The sequence below is a fragment of the Macrotis lagotis genome, chromosome 8 (genome assembly GCF_037893015.1).
Source record: "Macrotis lagotis isolate mMagLag1 chromosome 8, bilby.v1.9.chrom.fasta, whole genome shotgun sequence".
Lineage (NCBI taxonomy): Eukaryota > Metazoa > Chordata > Mammalia > Peramelemorphia > Peramelidae > Macrotis > Macrotis lagotis.
This window is the reverse complement of record NC_133665.1, coordinates 161,054,973-161,065,506: the sequence shown is the minus strand read 5'-3', so window position 1 is coordinate 161,065,506 and position 10,534 is coordinate 161,054,973. Positions and strand designations below refer to the sequence as shown.

The 10,534-nt window shown below is 46.8% G+C and overlaps 1 protein-coding gene across 11 annotated transcripts in view; it reads right to left on the bottom strand.

Annotated features, from left to right (window-relative positions):
* The window catches only part of FOXP1 (forkhead box P1), a 671,450-nt gene extending 661,201 nt beyond the window's left edge, over positions 1 to 10,249 (bottom strand). For 8 of the 11 annotated variants that reach the window (XM_074198735.1, XM_074198737.1, XM_074198738.1 and 5 more), the window contains exon 1: positions 10,140 to 10,249. The gene's annotated coding sequence lies outside the window, so the exon portion shown is untranslated. Of the gene's footprint in view, positions 1 to 8,384; positions 8,438 to 10,135 lie in introns of those variants that run through there. The other 3 variants (XM_074198730.1, XM_074198727.1, XM_074198729.1) reach the window with 3 other exon arrangements.
* Positions 10,250 to 10,534: the final 285 nt, after the last annotated feature.

The following is a 10,534-nucleotide window of genomic DNA, read 5'->3' as shown; positions in this document are numbered from 1 at the left end:
GTAATCTTCCCACTACACCACACTGCCTCTCCCCAGAAAGACTATGCTAAACCTGAAAATTAAGATACAGAAGTATAATATTCTGTATTTTATTAGTGAAAAAAAGTCAGTGGCAACAAATAATAGCAAAAATTTATTCCCAGTATGGCATTAAATCAATATCTGATCATATGATCAACCTTTTATGGGAAATTCATTTTTTAATGTAGAAATTTTTACCATTTGTTCAGGGAAAAATAAGTCTCAGAGTTCTATTAGCTTCAGTTTCCTAAATGTAAAAATCAAAGGATTTAACTAAGTGTCTTGTTCAGTTCTTACTTATTTTGCTATTTGGTAATTTATGAAAATCACATCTTTTTGATAGCAAATGTTAAGTCCCTTTTGCAGGGGCTAACTATTTCATTTAGTCCTTGATTTTTTTTTTCTTTTAGTAGAGGGGGGAAATCAGTTCACTTCAACAGCCTAATAACTTTATGTGATGAAATGGGGGGGGGGGGGGACATGCCCACTGTGGGAATTTTCTGCCTCCCTCTCCAGGCAGTATTTGAAGGGTTGTACTCCACCTTCAGAATGAAGAAACAAAGGGATTGGGTGATTTGACAATCTAATGAGCAAAAGAAGATAACTTGCTTCTACAAGTAAAAGAATTTGTTGTAAGCTTACCCAAGTTAAGGCTTCTGGTTTACTGTCAACAAGCATCATAGTGCAACAAAAGCCATTATTTAGAAAACAAGATGAACCCTTCCTAAACCCACAAAAAGCATTCATAACACCAGGGCTGCAACAACATGCCTGGAGCAGGCTTCCAGGAGAACAACCCAAGCAGCCAGGGGCCGCCTGCCTGCTGCAAAAGCCCTATTTTGGTCGAAAAAGCATTTGGTCCTGAATTCTTTGAGTGCTGGGGGAATGTCACATCATCTCTGCTCTCCCAAGGTTTAGCTGGCTGCGAACCCTTCAAAAGTTAAAACCAGGGGGAACTTTCTATTTTAATATTTCTAGAATAAATCACTAAAAGATGTCTGTCACTACTTCCCCAAAGACATATAGTTAATTACTTAACCCTTCTTAATGAAATGATTAACATCCTTTCAACAAACAAGAGAGTAATGATTTAACATTGCAACTGTGTGTGTTTCATTAACCAGTGACATTAATACTACTTTTCCCCTCCTATTGCATCTTCTGTTTTTCCAATCATTTCCATGTTTCACTTTGAGAGAAAAGCCTTTATTCGTTGCTTGGGTAGTAAAGTGCTCTGCCATCTTCCCAAAGATCCTTTGGTTTATTCTCTCCCCCACCCCCACCCCCTTTGATTTTGTTCGAGACCAACTGTGCTATGAAAAATAAAGTACTTGGAAAACTGAACAGCAACAAGGCAGATGTGTAGAATACTATGGAGGCAAATGAACTGTATACACTAACAACACCTGTCACACAGTAGGTGATTAATAAATGCTTGTAGAATTTGTAACTGTAAAATGCACATTTATATGTCACATGAAAAACGACACCAAGTTAATTGAAAAGTTATTAAAATGGAAATGTTTTACTACTTCGAGTCAAAAAATACTCCAAGTCAAAGTAGCGAATCAAGATGAAAAATAGGGCATTTTGGACAAACACATTTCTGTTGGATAACTTCAAAAGGCATGTTGCTAATGCAGAGGAAAACTATGTCTGTACAATTTTTATTTAAATAACTCTTTTGATCTTAGTGGTTAGATCTTTAGCTGAAGCTCTGAATATTTAAACAAACCTCCTTAGCATTTTATCTTCCTTTATCACATAATCTTTTTAGATGCATTCTTCTTGCTACCCTGCTTTCTCTCTATTTATATCTCTTAAAAACACTTTGGCACCATTGGCTAAGCTTTCTAAATCAATAATACTGCATGTCCAGTCACATAAAACTACAGAGAATTTCCCAAGATGCCCTGGGAAATCTGACTACTTTAGTTTACTGATGTGCTAACACGGTTAATCTACTAATTAATGAATAAACAGTTCTGATTAGGAAAGTGAGATGGAACACTCAGAAGAAAAAGTGTCAGGGAGCCCATGGAAAGCCATTTGACACTAATTGCTAGCTACAATCTGACAACACTCATTGGGAAACATGGATGAAACCACAATACAATATGAAAGGAAATGTCTGGATGCTGAAGGAAAACTAACAATGCTTTTACTTGTGCCAACCATCTTGTTGAACTGTGACACCTTTTTGTTCGGCCTTGCTTCTCTAGTTGAAAACACCAAGTATCTCAATTTCCTCCCTTCTCCAACCCTAAATAGAGACCTTTTTTGCTTCCCAAATTTCCCCTTTTCCCAATCTAGCGCTCCATCAAAGCAGAGGTCTAAAGAGGTGGTCCAACCCCTCCAATTTTTTGGAATCAACTATGCAAATTCATGCCTCCTTCTCCATCATCTCGGCCTATTTCAATGTCTTTACTGTCTCTAGAAAGGGAAACCGCTCCTGTGAGAGAGCATCACTAACCCAGTGAATAAATGTGAGAAGCTGCAGCTCAGTCAGCACCTTCCCCAAAGGGATGCCAGCAATGCCCTTACAGTCCCTTGAAAACCTGTAAAAATTTAAAAATAATATTTTGGAACTTTTTAATCCACGATCTTAAAGAATGATTCTAAAAATACTAGCTTGAGTTTACAGAATGGAAAACTGGTGTATGGAAGGTTAATAATCTGCCAAGAGCTACAGAATGAGTCAATAGCGGGGTTAAGGGGAGGAGGTAAAGATCTTAGGAATGCTTTTTATTAATTTTCTGTATTTAGGTATCACATAATATCTTGGAGTATTCAATTTAACTTGGGGCGGGGGGATGCAACACTATCCCTGGGTCCTCCTTATGATACAGAAGTTGTCATCTAAGTCATTAGTATCCACGTTTTTCAAGCAGGAAAAGTAGAGGAGACTAGAACGTGGCCAGGGCAAGAACCATCTCTTCTAGCTGCCTGTTTGACTTCAGAGCATTGCCCAGCCAATGGCAAAGGAAGTAAGCACTTGAAATAAAAAAAATAAAAAGCCCTGAATTATGTTGTATGGCAAAAGTGGGTAATAATAAAAAAAATCACTTGACTATAGTTTTATAATTATTGATATTAGTTTGAGACTGCTCCTATGAAAAACCCTATTTAGAAAGACAATACAATTGGCTTTTACAAAAAAATTATAGAGATACTATATTACACACCAGACATCCGCAAGTCTCTCATGAGATAGGTTCCATTTTGGCAAGTCTGTCCAGATATTCATCCCTGTCCAGAGGCCCTGGAGAGACTGACGTTATTTCTAGCTCGATTTTTTTTATATAGCGACTTTAATATCATTTAAATAGATTATTACTTATCAGAATATAATATAAATTTTGTTTACGATTCAGTCACTTTAAGTACTCACACTGAAGAAACTCCTTTAACCCCATGACTGAGTTGAATTAAATGTGGAGCAAGACTTCCAAAGAGCTTCTACTGCCCTTTGCACTCTCCCAATAATCTTAAATTACTCCAACATAATTGCCAATTCGAGGCACTAAATGGAGACTTCTTTTTAAAAAAAAAAAAACAGAACCCAAGAGGCCATAAGGTAAAAATGATTTATACCTGAACAGGTATCAGGTCTGTTCCATCTGGGCTTCCTTCAGCCCCACCCCACTCCACCTCCTTCCCTTGTGTGATTGTGTAGAAAATATTTTCTCAGTTAAGGTTTCATAAAAATAACTGTCCACATTGTTCAAGAGAGCCATAGACACACCTGTTGTAAGCAAGGCCGTGCATATGCTAAAAATTGGTATCTAGGGAATCAGAACCGAAAAACAAGCTGTGCAGAGACTCTCCTCCCCTAGCCGCTCAGTGCAGCTTCTGATCGGATGAAATAACAGGGGACATAATAAGTTCAAGCCAAACCTTGTCAATAGCAATTTGATTTCCAAAAGCAATCATTAAAAAAAGAAAAGCCTGCTCTTGCCACATCTGACCATTTTGCTAATCAAAAATAACCCACTACCAGAGCAAACAAGGCTATAAAACAGTTTCTTCCCTGATTCCTGTACTGCAAGCTCCCTTCCCAGTGCCCTCCCAGAGGAGCGCCAAGAGCCACCGGTGGGCCCACCCCAACCCAAATGTAGCAGGATATTACCAATAGGCCTCCAAACTGCAACATTTCTTGAAATCCAAGAGGCCATACCATTCTTTAAAACACTCTTTTTTTTCTGTTGGCTCCCCATTACCACACCATTGCAACATATCCTCAGAGATACTGTAGCAAACTCCATAGTCATTCAGTTCATGTGAAAACAACTGGCTGTTGCAGTCAAAAGGTGGTGTCCCTCGATTTGGCAGCCTCTTTCTTCTCTAACTCAAACCTTCCCATTGAGTAGATTCCTCTTCTTATAATTTCAAGCAAGCCAGATCCTCTGAATTTGGCATATAAGGGTCACTTCTGCTCCAAATGAATCCTTGCAGTGAAAAATTCTGAGTGTAAGAGGCCTGGAAGTCACTGATACTCAGAAATAGGATGGATGTCTAAAAAACTCCACAGACCAAACCTTAGCCCAGGCTTTTTCCTTCCATTCATAATCTAAAGATTACTTCACCTTCTCTAACTTCCTAAAATATTTTTTAAAAAGAAAAGTCTTTTTTCCCCTCAAAAGACAAAAAAAAATAATTGGTTAACATATGATGATAAAATCTATATCTCCGGTCTCTCCCCAAACCTTTATTAAGGACCTTCTAAAAAATGCAAACTATTTGCATCAGCTATTAAGAAATGATGTTTACCCATTAAAAATGTTATTTATTCTGAATGGATTTTATAAATGAAGCTATTGCGTCTGACGAGGTGTGAAGGTAAGCAAAAGCTAATATAAAAAAAAACAACCAACCCCCCCCCCACCTGTACAAATCTTGTTCTGTCTTTTACACCCTTTCTCGGCCATATAAAAACATGTTGAGCTGAGTGCCTTGAAGTTGCAATTAAGTTGTAGTAATTTAAGATTATCAGGAGAGCAAAGGGCAATAGGGGCTCCTTAGAAGCCCCCTCTACCACTTAATGCTAGTCAGGCCCAGGGTTAAATGAGCTGCTTTAATGTAAGTGCCTTAAAGTAACTGAATCATAAACAAAATTTATACTATTTTCTGACATTCTATCATCTATTTAAATTTTATGAGCATCTGTCTAAAATTGTTTTTAAAAGACAACCATTATCATGTCCTGTAAATATTCTGAGGGACTCACTAGAATATAATCCCCATCTTAACACATATGTTCTGTACACATACACACTTCCTTAGGGTGACTAACCTTTCAAAAATCACCTCCGTGTTTCCTGAGTAAAAGTGGAAACAAAATAACTTCAATAATTAGACTCTTCATAAAAATGTAACTGAGTTCAATAAAAGTTGGCTTCTTTGTTCTATTTCCCCTTCACTATTCATTCAATAGCATAGGATACAGCACTGCATAGATGTCTATTTGTTTCTCAAATATCAAAGTTGTGCTGCTAATTCTAACATGTATAGAAAACCGGCCTATCCTCCAACCCAGCACAAGAATACATAATTTATAAGATGGGGAGAAAAGATTTTTTCACAGAAGAGGTGAAGGCAAAGTTACCCAGGAAAAGCAGGCGTGACAGGCCCAATATTCACTAAAGGTGACTTTTTGCTATTGTAGGTACAAATGATTAAACCAGAACAAGTTTATAGCTTTTCAAAAACATTACATATTACACTTAATAGTATACATGCTATGTTTAACACACATTCTTAATTATACAATAAAAGGTGTATGCAATAAAAAGCTACAGACTTTGCCATAGGTTGTTCCTGATGGTCGTGAGACTGGCTTATAAAAAAAAAAGCCCAACAACAACATAAAGTGTTCATTGTGTGCTCTGTGCTGCTAATTAAAAGTATAACACTTAAATGACAAGGTTTTTTTTTAAATTCTTCTGAAGGTGTTTACTTATCTTGTTTCCTATTTAACATGGCACCGGTTGAGTTAACCGAAAATGACATTTTATTTAATTTTAGGATGGTTTATAGCAAGAAGAGATAAATAAAACAGTTTATGTTGCAAGACTGAAAAGAAATGCAAAATCTTTTTTTTTAAGTGTTCAGCAAAATAAACAATATAAATCTTATGTTGTCAGTTTAAATTGCTGGAGTTTTTTTGCATTATGTTTTGCCAAACCTGTGAAAACAAAATGCTACAGTAATTCCTGTTACTACTTCCTTTAAAAATGTAAGGCAATTACATTTCCTTGTCTACAAGCAAAGACAAGTTGCAAAGAATTTGAATAAAAGTTGCAAAGTGGCCATGCTTAATGACATGCTGAGAAATGATATTTGGAAATTTTTGCTTTGCCTTTTAAAAAAAAAATTCAAGAACTGACCAACCCCAAACTGTTTCAGAAGGAAATGCTTCTGTTGAACATCAGTTTTTCACTGCCACATCAAATCCTCCACCCCTCCCCTAACAATCCGGATCTTTTTTCAGACTGGAGATGAGAGAATTTTAGTCAACTCTAATTGGGGAGTGGAATTTTGGTGAAAGACAAGAATTCCTCTCTAGGCTTCTGAGCAACTCAACTCAGATCAGACTGCAAAGACCCACTCTGCTATTTCTGGGTGGAGTTCAGATCACCAGAGTCCTAGGCCATTTTAAAAATTAACTTGTTTAGCCACTCAGAAAGCTAAAGAAATAAAAAAAAAATAACGACTGAAAAGCCTATAGATCTTTCTGTCTAAGTTAACCTTGGCTTGCCCAACAAAGCTCAGCATTTGCAATGGTCCATTTCTGCATAAGTGAACAGAGAGGCTGGCTGCCTAATGGCACACTACAGAGCTTTCCCTGAGGCCGCCCCTGACAACGGCCCAGCAGCAGCTTTGTTTGATCTCCACTGCCTTCCTTAATCTGGGTTGTCAAGGTTCACTTGTTGAAGGCTGTTTACTTTACTTTCTTCCCCCCTCCCAAAAAAAAAGTGATTTTTTTTTTTCTCTCTCATACAATGACTAATCCAAAGACTAAGGAGAAAGAATGCTGCCAAGGCAAGATGTTAAAGCTACAATACCTTTTCTTTTTTCAATGAGAGTTTAGTCGACACCTTGTGAATGGTAACTAGTTGAGTGCTTTTTCTGTGTGTGTGTGTGTGTGTGTGTGTGTGTGTGTGTGTGTGTGTGTGTGTGTGTGTTGCTGTGTAAATGTGAGATAGTTCAAATAATGGGGCTGGAGATGGAGAGGGGTAGAAACTAATTTTTGAGTGTGTGACCAAGAATATTCTACTTATCCTGAACTTAAAAAAAAAAAGACTAGGTCTTCTCTGAATTACAACTTCAGTGGAGGACAAAAAGAAGTCATTTAGCACTTCTTTCACTAGCAATGAAAATATCAAGTGATCTTCTTTCTCCCTTATATATCCTGCACAGGATAGTCAATGTCTGAAGTGTTTCCATCTCCTAATTCAAAGGTTCAACAAAAACCAGCCACCACGTTGGGAAAAAACCCAATTTCCAAAAGGCCAGGGGTGGGAGGCCATTGTCTTGTATGTCACTGAGACTTTATTGATCCAGTTTCCTTGCTCGCCATCAATTCTCAGGATCGGGACTCCCTACAGGTAAAGAGTACGTGGTCTGCAGGTTCGGGATCGGCTGGGGATGCGTGCAGTGTAGCCTGTTTGAGTGTGGGCTTTTGAGCTGGGCAGGCTCATCGCGATGGCTATGGCCAGGAAGGAAATCCTAACAGGATACCTGGGAGGGAATATCAGCTCACCTCTAATTCTTGGAAGTCGACTTCAAAAGCACAAAACTCATCAAATGCAGTAGTTATAGTAATTTCATCCTTCAGCATAAGTGAAAGGAGTGGGGTTTTTTTTTGGGGGGGGGGGGAATAGTTTCATTTCCATCTTTCCGAGGAGCAAAAGAAAAAAATAAATTTCGTTAAGATGAGCACAGACTAAATCAATAGAGTCTGTAATCAGCCCAGCAACGGGATTTGAAACACAATGACTTGGAAATAATGAATAGTTATAAGGGGAACGAGGGGGTGAGAAGAGGGGAGAGGAATGGCACTAGATTTCCTAGCAGCCCTTCCACTCTGGGGGCTCAACTTTGATCTGGCATCTGCTTCTTTCAAAACCAGGGGGGCCATCTCTTTTGTGCTCCGGCTCGGCTGCCCTGCTCCTTCTCCCGGCGCGGCCCAGGGCGGTGCGGTCCGGGCTCCGCGCCCCGCTCTGCCCCAACCTCGCGCTCACTTCTCCCAGCCCCACGCACACTCACGCTGCTTCCCGGCACTCCGAGCCACACCGTGCGCCCCCTCCTCCTCCGGCTCGGGTCCCCCGGCCCCGCGTGTCCGCCCGGAGCGCTCCACTTACCGGACGGAGAGGCCGCCGGCCCAGCCCTTAGCTTGCCCGCTCCGAGGCCAGCGGAGCCCGCACCACCATCTCCTCCCCAGCGCCCGCGGCGGCGGCGGCGGCGGCGGCTGCAGCGGCGGCGGCGGCTGCCGGGGCCCCCGGCTCGCCCGCTCCGCTCCGCGCCTCGCCTCCCGCAGACAAACTTTCGGCTCTCGGGGCGCCCAGCGTCCAGGCTGGCTCGCAACAAGTCTCCAGGAGGCAGGTTTGGGGCTGGGGGGCCGGGGGGGGGGGACAGGGGGGCGAGAGGCCGGGAGAATGCCGAGTGTGTGTGCGCGAATGTGTGCGTGTGGGTAGTGCGAGCCCGACACTCGCAACTCCGGGGCAGAGGAATCGGGCTCTGGCAAGCCTGGCAGGGAGCCCCCTCCCCTCGGCCTGCGCCCCGAGGCGGCGGCCACGACAAGCCGCGGGGGGGGCCGGCAGTCCCAGGCTCGGGCTGAAGTTTCCCCGGTTATTTAGTCCCGATTCGCCGGGGGGGGGGGGGGGGGCGGGGGGATGGGGAGGAGGGGGCGGGGGGGCCCGGGCAGCCCGATGCCCGCTCCCCGGGGGCCTCCGGGTGGGGGAGGGAGGCGGAGACCACAACAGGTGGGCAGGGGGGGCTGCGAGGCTCGGCCCGTGCCCCCAAAGAGAGGGGGAAGTTTCCGCCGCGCGCGCGCGCGTGTGTGTGTGTGTGTCTGGGTCGTGTCTGCGTGGGGACGGAGGAAAGTCTGCGGGGGAAAGAGCGGGGGGGAGGGGGCCCGCGGCTGGCAGTCGGAGCAGACGAGTGACCCCGGCGGCGGCGGCGGCGGCAACTTCTGCGGCCGCTTGGGCAGCCGAGGCCGGCGGGCGGCCCGGGGCCGGAGAGGGGCGGCCGGGCGCCGGGGCCGCGGAGGGAGGCGCGACCCCCGCGATCGCGGGCGGCCGGGGGCTGTGCAGAGGGAGGGCGATCCGCGCGCGCACAGACCCACTCACACACACTCACACACACAAGCACGGCGCCCGGGACCGGGGACCAAGCAGGCAACTCGAGTTCGCGGCGGGGGGGGGGGGGGGGGACAGCGAAGTCTTGGGAGGAGGGGGGGAGGGTCCGTGTCCGTGTGGCCGTCCGTGTGTCCGTCTGGGGGTCCGTGGGCTGGGGGCTCCGGCCCGAGTGGCAGCGGGCTGTGCGTGCGCACACTTACGAGTGGGCGCCGGCTCGGCCCGCGGGAGTGTGCAAGTGCCCCCGGCGGGCGCCCCTGGGCGGCCTGGCTGCCGGAGCCCCCCGGGGAGCTGGCACTCGGAGGGGGGCAGACCCGCGAAGGGGGAAAAAAAGTTTTGTGCAAGTCCTAAGTGCGGGTGCGGGCGCGGAGGCCCGGCCCAGCCCGCTGGCCCCGGGCCCCCCCCCAGTCCCCTCGCTTTCGCTCGGCTCGGGGTCCCCGGGCGGGCGGGGGCGGGGGTGCCGGCCGCCCCCCCCCACACCCCGCGGGTCCTCGGCTCGCCGCGCCCGGCCCGCCCCCCACCCCGAGCATCCCGGGCATCGGCCCCCCCCCCCCCGGGCCCGGCGCCCCCCCCGGAGACGGGAGCGTCCGGGCCGGCAGGGCGGGCGCCGCACGTGGAGGAAAAGTAGTTGTGGGGGGCTGGCGCTGCCCGGGCTCCGGGCTGTGTGGCGGGGGGGGGCTGTGGTTGGGGCTGCTTGAAGTGCAGGGAACAAGCAGGAGGCGGCTGCAAAAGTGGAGCAGAAATGGAAAAATACGGACTCACCCGCGGCAAACGGTGTCTCGGAGCAAACTAAGGTGCTTTCTGGCCTTTACACACGTACGCTCGGCCCGGCGCGCACCCCGCGTGCACCCCCGCGCGCACACACGCACCCACTCCAGGCGAGGGCCGCCGCGGCCGCCGCATGCCCAGCCACACAATAAATAACAATAGATTCCTCCGCTCGGGACTAGCTTCCAGGACGGGCTGAGGCTGGGCTGGCTCCGGCGCGGCTCCGGCTCTCCCGGGCCGCGCGGGCGGCGGCGGCGGCGGGGCGGGCGGCGGCGGCCGGGGCGCGGGCAGCGCCGGGCCGGGGGCGCCCCCTCCCCCACCCGCGACCGGCCCCTCGCGCGGGCACCCACCCGCACCCGCTCACGGCCCCGCGCGCACGCCCCCCGCGC